This window comes from Silene latifolia, chromosome Y, assembly GCF_048544455.1.
Source record: "Silene latifolia isolate original U9 population chromosome Y, ASM4854445v1, whole genome shotgun sequence".
NCBI classification, from domain to species: domain Eukaryota; kingdom Viridiplantae; phylum Streptophyta; class Magnoliopsida; order Caryophyllales; family Caryophyllaceae; genus Silene; species Silene latifolia.
The window spans coordinates 294841029-294853336 of NC_133538.1; the positions used below are offsets into that span (position 1 = coordinate 294841029).

The window sequence follows — 12308 nt, forward strand, 5'->3', positions numbered from 1 at the left end:
AATAACGGTTGTACCCTTCTTCCCACTATCAACATGGAGCCATCTATCAACCAATAGCCTCAAAGAATTGTAAGGCTTGGTATGAATTCTTCCAATATTCAAAGCCGATTCAAGGAGAATAAAATCAAGTCTTGTGAAATGATTGGTGTCTTTCCTAGCAATTATGGTATTTCCCACAACTTTGTGCCATACTCTTATGCCCGGATGATGGACCAAAAGAGCACGACAAGCATGAAAATCATCAAATTTCTTCCCGGAGATTGCCTCCCAAAGAGGCTCGGGGTCATACTTCCCATATTGCTTATAATATTTCTCTTCATCGCTAAGACCCAAAATTTCACCCAATTCCGGAAAGGTAATGCGTCTACTAGTGTTAGCTAGACGAAACTCAAGATTTTCCCTATTCTCAACTTTGGTCACTTTTAAAGAACTTAAGAATTCTAAGACAAGGGAGGGGTATGTTACTTCCTTTGTTTCAAACAATTTCTTCAAACCCATGGCATTGAAAAAGGCTTTTGTTTGTTCAAGAACACCCAATTTTTCCAAAGCATCTTTACATATGAATTTGGTGGGTTGAATTGATTTCATAGCAAACTTGACAAATGTCTTTCTATGGGTATCGGAAATAAAAGTTACCTCCGGATAATGCAAGAGTTGATCGATTACCGGAGTAGAAGGTGATGCTCCCATAGAAGTTTGTTGTTGTTGTTGTTGCACTTCCAAGGTTGGTGTTGCTACCACCATTGCCAAAGCTTTCTTTGTTTGGAGAGCTTTTTGCCTTTGAGAGAGAGCCTTTGCCTTTGGTGCCTTTGTTGCCTTTGTTGCACCCTTTGTCCTTGCCATTTGATGAACTAACCAAGAAAAGAATCAAAAATCTTCAATTTGTAGAATGCCCAAATCGATTTGAAGGTGAAAGGCTTTGCCTTTATGAAATCAAAAATCGACTCAAAGGTTGAAGAATTTGTTCTTGGTTTTGATTGTTATTAAAGATGGAGTGATTGATTTGTTGTTTGAAGGATGGTTTGATTTGATTTTGGTGGATTTTGTTGAGGGTTTTTGTTTTTGTGATGGAGAGGATGAGGGTTTTGATGTTTAGGGTAGTGTTTGTGAGTGAATGAATGAATGAATGAAGGTGGGGCGGGTATTTGAAGAAGTCGACAATTTCAGGACGCAGGGACAATCCGTGCGGATTGGGCGCAATCCGTGCGGATTCTGCAGCTTCAAAATTTTCAAAATCCCGCCTAGAGACGGGCGGATTCTGGGGAAGCCGCTCGGATTCTTTTTGAGGGACGGGCGGATTTTGTGCGGGACGGACGGATTTCAGTCAGAGATTTTTCTTTGTTTTCTTGACTTCAAGACGGGCGTCTTTTATAAAAGACGGACGGATTTCGTGAGACGGGCGTCTTTCCGAAATCCGCTCGGATTCTTCAACAGATCAAGAAATTTGCAATTTCATTTCGGCTCAGACGGGCGTCTTCTCGGCGGGGACGCTCGGATTTTTTGCAGACGGGCGGATTCTCAAGAATCCGCTCGGATTCTGGTCCTTTGTACCCGGATTCACTTCATTCGTGCACAATGCATTTCCCTTATCATTCTTTCATTCTTCTTTCAAATCTTGTGTTCTTCATTGTGGGGGCACTACTAAGGCATGAATAGCCTAGGCAATTGCCATCCCCACACTAAGGTAAAGCACTACACATCAATTGAAATCGTTAGTCCCTCCCTCACTTCTCTCTTACATGACAATTATTTTGATCAAAGTAAATAAAAATCCAAAAATGACAAAAATGCAATACAAAAATTGAAATGTAAGTTAGGGAGTTAGAAATATTTACAAGTGGTGGTTTAGGGAGGACTCCACCAAACTCTCATTCTTGATGAGATGTCAAGGGGGCATGTTCAAGGTGTTGTTGATGTTGCTCAACACCTTGAAGAAGTAGTCAAAAGCTTGTTCATTGTTATGGTAGAGGTCCTCAATAGACCGTGGTCCTTGTTGTTGATCATGATCGATGGCATGCCCAATGTAGGGATTAAAGATCCCTTCAAATTCGTCGTCCCAAAGACCACAAACTTCATTGAGTTGATCATTGAAAATCTCTTGCTTAGATGGAGACAACTCTCCCAATTTCTTCTCTTGGCCAATGAGGCCATCCTCTTCTTCCTTGGTTGATTTTGATGAGCTTTGCAAGCTCTCCTTGTCACAATTCACTTGCTCTTTGAATGGAGCATCTTCAATTTTCTTCCTCCATTGGAGTTCCGATTTCTTCCTTTCATCTTTTCGGCTATAATGGTCAATCATGAAACATGGCTCATGTAAACGAGGAGCTCTCATGGTCTTGTCAAGATTAAAAGTTATGCTTTCATCTCCCACTTCTAGAGTGAGCTCTCCATGTTTCACATCAATCACCGCACCCGCGGTGTGTAGGAAAGGTCTTCCTAAGATGATTGGAATGTTGGAATCTTCCTCCATATCAACAATGACAAAGTCCACCAGGATGAAAAACTTCCCAATTCGCACGGGGACATCTTCCCATATCCCTAATGGTGTCTTCGTCGATCTATCGGCCATTTGAAGAGTGATATTGGTGCATTTAAGCTCTCTCATTCCCAACCTTTTACTCACCGAGTATGGCATGACACTCACACTAGCCCCTAGATCACATAAGGCTTTGTTGATCGTCGTGTCGCCAATGGTACACGGTATTGAGAAGCTTCCCGGATCCTTTAACTTTGGAGGTGAACTCCCTTGAAGTATTGCACTACTCACCTTAGTAAAGGCGATAGTCTCAAGTTTCCGGATCGACTTCTTCTTTGTGAGGATATCTTTCATGTACTTTGCATAGGCCGGAACATGATTGATTAATTCCGTGAAAGGAATTGAGACTTCTAAATTCTTCACAATTTCCATGAACTTTCCAAGTTGATCATCAAATTTGGGCTTGGCTTGACGACTTGGAAAAGGAAGTCTAATCACAATGGGCTCCTTCTCTTTGGCCTTGTCTTCATTTTTCTTTGAACTTTCTTCTTTTGATGATTCCCTTTCTTTGGGGCTTTGCACAATTTCTTCCTTTTCACTAGCTTTCACAACTTCATTCTCAACTTGCTCCTTCGGTGCTTCATATCTTGTACCACTTCTCAAGTGAATGGCACTAAACGTTTCATGTCTAGGGGGATTACTTTGAGGTGGTAATTGCCCTTTTGTCTTTGTGAGCTTGAAGATGCTAGTTGAGTCAATTGTGTTTCCAACATCTTGGTGTGAGCTAGAATGTTGTTGATGGTGGTGTCTTTTGCTTGGCTATCTTTTTGCATTTGGGTGAAAAATTCTTGTTGATTCTTTTGCATTTGGAGGACCGCTTTTTGGACATCAAAACCTTGGTCATTTTGGTGATTGTATGGATTTTGGTTTTGGTAGCCTTGGTTTTGATTGTAAAAGGGTCTTTGATTTTGATTTCTCATGGGTGGTGGAGTGTATGTTGTTTGAGGGTTTTGAACATTTTGGCTTTTGTATGAGAGATTTGGATGGAACTTGGTGTTTTCATTGTAAAAATTTGAATAAGGGGTGCCACTTTTGTAAGCTTGGAAAGCATTAACTTGTTCGGTTGTTCCCCTACACTCACTTGAGTCATGACCCAAAGTTCCACAATTCTCACATATCCCACTTGGGATTGATGAGGATGCCGTCATGGCATTGACATGATGCTTTGATGATTTTGAGTTTTCCTCAAGTCTAGCCATAGCTTGTTCAAACTTCAAGTTGATTGTGTCAATGTGAGCACTAAGTTGAGCACCCAATTGAGTAACGGAGTCCACTTCATACTTTCCTCCTCTAGTAGCCTTGCGAGGTCTACTATATTGTGAATTATGGACCGCCATTTCCTCAATCTTGTTCCATGTTTGATTGTCATCAACTTCGGTGAACATTCCATTTGATCCCATATTGAGAATGTTCCTTGAATCTTCATATAAACCATTCCAAAATTGTTGCACTAAAAACCATTCGCTAAGTCCATGGTGAGGACATGAGCGACAAATACCTTTGAACCGCTCCCAAGCTTCATACAAAGATTCTTCATCCCTTTGCTTAAAACCCGTAATTTGAGCTCTTAGCATGTTAGTCTTTTCCGGTGGGTAGAATTTTTTGTAGAAAGCTAGAGCTAGCTTCTTCCAAGAATCTATTCCAAGGGTGGCCTTATCAAGGCCCTTCAACCATTGCTTTGCGGTGCCGATTAACGAAAAAGGAAATAAGACCCATCTTATTTGGTCTTGAGTCACGCCCGTTTGAGAGATAGCTTCACAATAATCGCAAAAGGTTTCCATATGAGAATGAGGGTCCTCACTAGGCATTCCCCCGAATTGGCTCCTCTCAACTAGTTGGATGAAGGCGGACTTGGCAATAAAATTACCGGTGAGATGTTGCGGTGTAGGAGTACCATTTGGTAGATCCTCCTCGGTGGGTATAGAGTGTGACGAGAATTTAGGCATTGTAGGTGGATTTTGTGTGGTATTGTTTAATGGGTTTTCTTCTCCTTCTATTGCGAAAGGATTGACAAACTCACTAGTGGGTTGAACAACTTCACCAACACCTCCCAAATTCCTCCTAACAAGTCTCCTATTATTCGTCAAGGTTCTTTCGATTTCACGGTCAAAAGGTAACAAATCTCTTTGTAACCTTCTAGACATGCAAAATATCAAACAACTCGAAAACAATTAGAACAAACCTTGAGGAGTTTTACTTCTCCAAGGTGAAAAAGACACAACTAAAAACAGTAAAAGAAATCTTGAATCAATTAAACACCGTCCCCGGCAACGGCGCCATTTTTGATCGAGGCCATTTCGTGTTCACAATTAAGCATATGTGGTCGTTGGTCAATGGTCGATACAAAACACAATTTATACTCCACAAACAACTCTACAATTATTAAAGAGGCAAGTAAAGGTCGGATCCCAAGGGACGGGTATTGAAATGAGAATTCTATTGTAACTAGTAGTGTCTAGGGGTGTCACAAATTGGGTTGATGTAGAAGGTTACTAAACTAAAATAACAATGAAAATAAACTAGCAAGATGAATAAAATAAGGGGTGTAAACAATTGATTAAAAGCACTAGGGTGTCATGGGTTCATAGGGGAATCATGCGATATGATCATACAAACATGTTCTCAAATTATAAGCAAGCAATTATTGTTGTGATGGATTGAGTTGGGTTATATCTTACAATCCTAGGAAAGTTTGGGTCCCGGAGCCGAATCGATTAGATTGTACAACACCTACAAGTCGACTTAATCTTTCCTACTCAACACATGCATGGTCTAACAAGACTCGAGTTGGGTTATGTCTTACAAGTCAAGTTGAAAGGATAGAAGATGATAGTAAATGCAAGGATTCATAGGCTTAGCATTTCATCAAATATAACATGTGCATGTATTAAGATCAAAACAAGCAAGCAAATAAGATATGAAAGCATATTGATTTAAGCATGAATCATCCCCATGATGGTTTCCTCTAATCACCCATTAAACCCTAGCTAAGAGACTACTCACTCATTATCATATTGATCATGCTAGAAAGGTTGTCAATCATACTAACATAATGAAACATGATGAATAAATGAAAGTAATTAACAATAATTAAAAAGGGATTAAGAGATTATACCTACTAATGATTCCAATAATAAAGCAAGAATAATAGAAGTACTTGAATCCTAGATTGAGAGGTTGTCAATCTCCCAAAATAACCCAAATAATCTTCAATTACCCAAAATAAAGGAAGAACAAGAGAGAGATTAAAGAACTAAAACTTGGATTAAAACTTGATTAATACTTGATTACAATATTAAAGAGAGATTTGATTGATATTAACTACACTAATTATTGATAAGAAGAACATGCTCCTCTAATTAGCCTAATGGGGTATTTATAGTGAAAATTAGGGAGGATGCATTAGGGTTAACTAAGGGCTAAACTAGTAATTACACTTTTTAAGTTGAGCAAGGAGAATCCGGTATTTTTCGGAGAGAAGGGCTTCTCTTTTCGTAGCTTGAAGAATGAAAAACATCTGTACTGAAATCCGTGCGGATTGGAGTCGGGACGGCCGGATCTGGGCTGAGGAATCCGAGCGGATTCAAGAGAGGGACGCTCGGATTGTCTTTGGGGGAATCCGAGCGGATTCCAAGGTGGGACGCTCGGATTGGGCTGGACGGACGGGCGGATTTGGTACAATCCGTTCGGATTGTTGGTCAGCTTCAATTCTTATTCTTTTCTTCCCTTTTCTTCATGAATTCCTTGGGGATTTCCTCGGGGACTCAAGGATCCTTTTCTCAACATTGCTCTTCTACTATGATATGTACAAAGGCCTTCTAGTCTTGTCTCTCCTTGATGCTTGGTCATTGAATACAATCAATTTAGCCTTGTTTTGCCATGAAAATGCAAGATTCTTACTCCTTTCCTACCAAGGGATCAAAATCTCAAAGAATATGCAAAACAAAGAACTAAAGATAAGAAATGACCCAAATAGGCACTAAAAAGCATGGAAACAATGGTAATTCGGGGGCTAAATATGCGCCAATTATGGTCACATCAAGTAGGTACCTGGGTAACGAGTTCGGTAAAAGGGACAGTTACCTGGAGGTTCTTCACAACGTCCACAAACTTACCGTACTGTCGCTCGACCTTCGCGTCCTTCAGACGACTCGGAAAGGGTACTCTGGTAGCAATGAGTGAAGCCGCGACTTTCTCTTTACCTTTATCAGTACATGACGTCTCCACAACAGGGGAAGATGACACGGTAGCGGAATTAGATAGCAAAATAAGGTCTCCGCTGCTTCTGGTACTCGATCGAGTGCTTTCCTCACTCGATCGAGTGGTTTCATGTTCGAGTTTACTCGATCGACCATTTTCTTCACTCGATCGAGTGATCTCTTTTTCAGGCTTGCTCGATCGATCACTTTGTTCACTCGATCGAGTGATTTCTCCAGCTATTTCACTCGATCGAGTAAGAATATCACTCGATCGAGCATCGGTAATTTGAGCACTACTCGATCGACAACAATTATCATTCGATCGAGTGATGGGATGGATTGTTTCACTCGATCGAGTAGAATTTTCACTCGATCGAGTGTCTGGACAACACGCAGCAAGGATTTCATCCAAAAACTCATTCAAATCATCTTCCGGGGCATTATCAGCTGTCAAAACCCCGTCTTCTGGTACTTGGGCCCCTCATGAGTAAGGCCACCTTGGAGATTTGTGGCATTGACCGGATCGCATGTCGGTAGAATGTTGGCTTGGTATTTCGCGAGTGTTAGTTGCGCGACTTGTTCTCTTAATTCCACAATAACAGTTTCATTCTCGCTACATTTCTCCCCAAACTGTTGTGTTAAGTTCAACATCAAGGATTTCGGTTCGGAAACTTCTTTGTTTGTAGAATGAGAGACCGGCTCCGGTGCTGGCGTAGAAAGAGTAGAAACATTCTTCATTTCCTCGTATAATTGAGAGAAAGGGACCCCTTGCTTGTATTTCTGATAAGTAAGGACGCGTTTTATACTTGCCAGACAATCAATAGGGTCATGCCCTTCCATGCCACATCTACCACATATCTCCACATGCTCAGTGATTGAACAGACCTGTGCGATTTCACTCACAGCTTTCATAATCTCCACATTACCTAGACTTTTGCTAGGACTTTCCACTACAGCTGTTGCCAACTCGTTAACTTGCTCACTACCTCGGGAATTTCCATATTCTGAAACATGAATAGCCATTTCTTCTATAAGGCGCCACCCTTGGTCATCTTCAACGTTCTTCGTGAATCTCCCCTTAGCTACATTATCGAGAATAGCTCTTTGATTTTGATATAACCCGTTGTAGAACTGCGTACAAAGGAACCAACGCTTGAGACCATGGTGAGGCACAGAACGGACGAGCTTCTTGAACCTCGCCCACGCCCCATCCAAATCTTCAGTAGGTAGTTGCTCAAAAGAAGTAATCTGAGCCCTCAAGGCATTAGTGCGCTGCAGTGGGAAATATTGCCTGTAAAAGGCCAAAGCAAGGGAACTCCAGTCGGTTACACCGGCTGCCTCCTTATCTAAATCCCTCAACCATTCCCGGGCATCATCAGCTAAAGAAAAGGGAAAGAGAGCTCCCTTCACTTTGTCTGTGTCACCCCAAAGAAGAAGAGGAATGGTAGAGCAATACTCTAAATGTGATTCTATATGACGCATGGATCTTCTTTAGGTACCCCCTAAAGAGATTTCTCTCGACCAGCTGTATGTAAGATGGGTGGATTCCAAAGGTTCCCGACTCGGTAGTGGGTAATAGGAAACCTTTTGGAAGCGAATCCACATTAGGCTCTGAATGGCTGGCTATATTAGGCATCCTGGCAAATAGGATTTACAAAGCAAAGCAGGTGCGATGATGTTCTCTTATAGAACAGATAACCTGCAAAACTAATTAAAAACTTTGCAACAAATGAGATCAGTCTCAAGGAATAAATTCCTTGAGACGAGAGACAAACTCAAATAAAGCAACAAAATTGCGCCACCTCCCCGGCAACGGCGCCAAAATTTGACAGGGCAGTCGTATACCTATAAAAATAACCAAATGGCTCTAACTAATATAGTTAGGGAAGTCGGGTCGATCTCCACAGGGAGATGGGAAAATGCTAGCTTTGTCTAAGTTCGTCACGGTAACCAAAATGGGGGTTTTAATTGGGTTGTTGTTCTAAACTAACAAGGATGAGATACAGAAAAGGCAGAGAAAAAGGATTAAACATATAAGGAAAAATAGCTAAGACAGACGGTTCACCATGATTATTCAGTCAAGTAATCTAAGTCTCAGGTCAATGTAAGTATGGTCTTAGGAGCAGTGAATATCTCCTTCCAGTCTCAATTCGCCCTAAAGCACAGATAGCTTAGCTTTCGCCCTCACTACAGTGCCCTAATGTTCGCCACGAGTCTCACCCTTTCCAACCTTCCGGTCCAGGTCAAGGTTTACTATGATAAAAATGTCTAATTGCGTCGACTCAATTAGACAGATACAATTAACTGCATCGATTAACAACAAAGACTACACAAGCATTAACCTAATAATTCAATCACTATCCCTTCATAATCATGGATCCCCTAGCCTTAGCAAAAGGAAATTAGCTACACATTACTGAATCAACAATAATAACATATAAATAATAAGAATTAAACATGATAATAATAAATTGAAATGGAAGTAAAATAACAATCGCGAAATAAAGGAAGAGAAGGATTAAAAGCACTAATAATGAATTAAGAACAAGAATAAAAAAGGGAGTAATAATACCGAATACGAGCTCGAATCCAAGTAGCAAAAGGGGTAGAAGAAAGGTAAAATAAAGAAACAGTAGAAGTTTTTCTAGTGAAAAGTGAATGAGGAAGAGTTACGCAGTCTACTGTATTAGTAGTATACGAAAATCCTCCTCTAAACCTAATCCAAAACTAAATTACAAAAGCCCATACAAAAATAGGTTGAAAAACTCTATTAGACGTAGAACCACTCGATCGAGTGGAAATAAACCACTCGATCGAGTAACTAAGCGTCAAACCCCTCATCGAGTGGAAATAAACCACTCGATCGAGTAACTCCTTGTATTGCCGACTTGATTGAATACTGGTGTAGATACCCGTATCCGTCGATATTGGAATTTATAGAGAACCCGACAAACACCCGATGATGATAGGACACATGTATTCTTTAGTTGTCACTGTCATTATTTGGAGCTCGTTTTACGAGGTGGAATGGGCGCCGTCGACGAAGTATTTTATTAATTTAAATGATATTTAAATTAATGTTTTTAGTGAATTCTTTCTGTTAATTTAAATGATATTTAAATTAATATTTTTAGTAAGTTCATTTTTTTATTTTAAATGATATTTAAAATTAATGTGTTTTTTAAGTGAATTCATTTTTTTATTTAGTTTAAATGATATTTAAATTAAAGCTTTATTTTGAATTTATTTTCCCAAGTTTATTTTATTGAAAATAAAATAAATAATTGATTTGAAAAATCATTTTATGAGGATATTTGATTTGAAAAGTCATTTATTTTAATTTATTAATTGATTTGAAAAATCGATTTTAAAAGCGAAGAACTCGTTTTTAACCGTGTGTTTTGAGCTCGATTTTAGCTCGGTTTTTAAGCCCGTTTCCTTTGCGAATTGGCACGAATCTCGAGTACATTAACCCACCTAGACCAATACTCATCAACCCATGTTCGAACCCCCTCACAAGCAGCCCAAATTCTCGTCCCAAACCCCTCACAAGCAGCCCACGCATAAACCGAGCCCCCTGTTTTTGCGAGCCAATTCCCGAGCCCAAACCCGCTCCAAACACTACCAAGACCCGTACCCATTAACCCTAACCCATACCCTAGTATCCTACCCATATTATCCTAGCTTAATCACCAAGAAAACCCCCCTCAAACCCTCACAAAAACCGATGGACAGCAGCCATACGGGATTGAGCCCGACTGCCTCCTCCTCTCTTTTAACCTACTTTAACTCCCTATAAATACCACCCCTTCACCATACATTCATTCCTCTAAGTTCTCCATACATCCTACCATCACCCATAAGCTTTAAACCTCAGAAACAAACCCTAAACATCCTTCAAAAACCCTAAACAAAACCGACACACAAACTGAAACTGTTTGTGTGTCCTCTTCGAAAACCCTTTCGTTCCTCCATCAAAACTCCATAAAAACTCGAGTTTATTGTTCCTAATTAACCACATAACATCCATATACACATTAGACAAAGAATTACGAGCCAAATTGCCCTTGAGAGTACACGAAATCCCTCGAAAAACAGAGTGAAATAACACTCTGTTTTCGCGGTTTACTCTTGTCTGTCCAGTTCTGTTTGTGCTCGTTTTTCGTGCCCAATAACCCAAATCGAGCAGGGGTTGCTTTAAGATCCTTGTTCTCCTCTCTTTCTAGTTTCCAAAACATCTTTCGAATCGAATTTTCGTCGTGAAACGAGGGAGATATCACTGTTTTAAAATCGCTGTCCAGAAACTTTCCAAAACCCGTGTTTGCTTTGTTCTTCGTCGACGACGGCCTCTCGAGATAAAATCTACCATCGATTACGACCCAAGACGGTGTCAACGATACATGTAGGTTGAGGGTGCATCAAATCCCCTTCTCTTTTCTCTTTTTATTTCGTTTTTTTATGCCTTTTTTATTGTCTTTTTTGTTTGTTTTTTCGTTTGTTTATCGATTGTTTTAAATTAATTATGAAACTAGTTAGTCCGAGTATGAGTTAAAGTACCACCATGAACACCCACGTTGACTTGAGATGGGATAATAAACCGCTACTTCTGTCGGTCGTACACCCCCGTCTCATTTACATATCCTCGTGTTCAAGGTAGGGCATAAATAAAACGAGTTGTCTAACTTTCGTCGCTTTCGACCCCCTTATTGTTTCGGCCAAATCGACATACCCTAGGACCCGTTTTATGTTAGTTTAACCTCTGATTGTTAACCTATGACGTATTTAGATGACATTAAATTAATTTAATAACCTAATTAGACACATTAGGGTGCATCGACATAGCTTTTAAAATCAACTAACAATTCTGTAAATAATTGAACGCATCTTTCTTATCACTTGATTTCTCGCTAGCATAGGAGTGAAGGAAAGGTAGATCTTTATACCTAACAACATACTCATATATGTATAATTTAATTTGTCATAAAATTAACTAATGATCTTATGCATGCAAACAAAAGATATAATAGAGGAGAAATCATGTTCTTACATTGCAATATCGGTATATTAGGGCACAAAAGAGTTCTCCTTCTCTTTTGTTCTTGAGCTATCCCTTAAATGGAAGAACAAAGAACCCAAGACCCAAGTATAGGATCTCTCCCAAGGCTTTATACCCAAAGCTTTCTCTTAATCAAACCAATATTATGAAGACTAGATAATATTAATTTTGCAAGAAAATTGAACCAAAAATTTTGGTCTCCATTGTACCCAAGTACACGGTTTTTAGAGAGGAGAATAGGAAGGAGTTTTTAGCTTACTTAAACACTTAAAGTTTCAGCTTATTCATAAATGAATGATAGCCACTTTGTATATAAGTCAAATGTGGGGTAAAGTATGAAGAAAAGCCACAACTTTTGGGCTCCCAATATCACGTAAAAGAATAGGAAGGGTGAAGGCTTTTTGTCTTCAAATTCTTCTTTCGGTTCATATAATAATATGGGTCCATATTATTTTTGTCAATTTGTCAATATGTTACATGTCATATGTCACATAAAATTGTTATGTATTTTTAACAT

The 12308-nt window shown here is 39.6% G+C and overlaps 1 non-coding gene across 1 annotated transcript; it reads left to right on the forward strand.

Annotated features, from left to right (window-relative positions):
• Positions 1 to 4003: 4003 nt before the first annotated feature.
• LOC141636986 (small nucleolar RNA R71) lies at positions 4004 to 4110 on the forward strand. The gene has a single exon (XR_012541551.1). It is a non-coding gene; the product is annotated as a small nucleolar RNA R71 (small nucleolar RNA).
• The last annotated feature ends 8198 nt before the right edge of the window (positions 4111 to 12308 follow it).